The sequence below is a fragment of the Wasmannia auropunctata genome, unplaced genomic scaffold (assembly GCF_000956235.1).
Source record: "Wasmannia auropunctata unplaced genomic scaffold, wasmannia.A_1.0 LD334868.1, whole genome shotgun sequence".
NCBI lineage: Eukaryota > Metazoa > Arthropoda > Insecta > Hymenoptera > Formicidae > Wasmannia > Wasmannia auropunctata.
The window spans coordinates 6547-6864 of record NW_012028022.1 but is presented as its reverse complement, the minus strand read 5'-3'; positions in this window follow the sequence as shown (position 1 = coordinate 6864).

Here is a 318-nt window from a genome sequence, read left to right as displayed (position 1 = left end):
TACCATTCGATGTCTTTTACACGACTCCTCGTTCTCTCACCTTTTTCGGATCGACTGCCGGAAGTCCCCCCACTTTTAAACCTTATTTTTTCGTTACTTGATTTGTAAAAAACAAGTCATTCCTCTGTCCTTTTGCCTAAGCCGGGGATATCCGCGCTAATCGATCCGATTTTGTTTTTGCGTTTGACCTACTGTACATGTGGTACATGTGTGTATATCTGACTCATGCGTGCATGTATAACTCATGTATGTCGACATTTAGCAGGAATCAGGAGACACGGTAGTGGCTTGGGTGTCAAGTGTTCAAACAAGCCAATG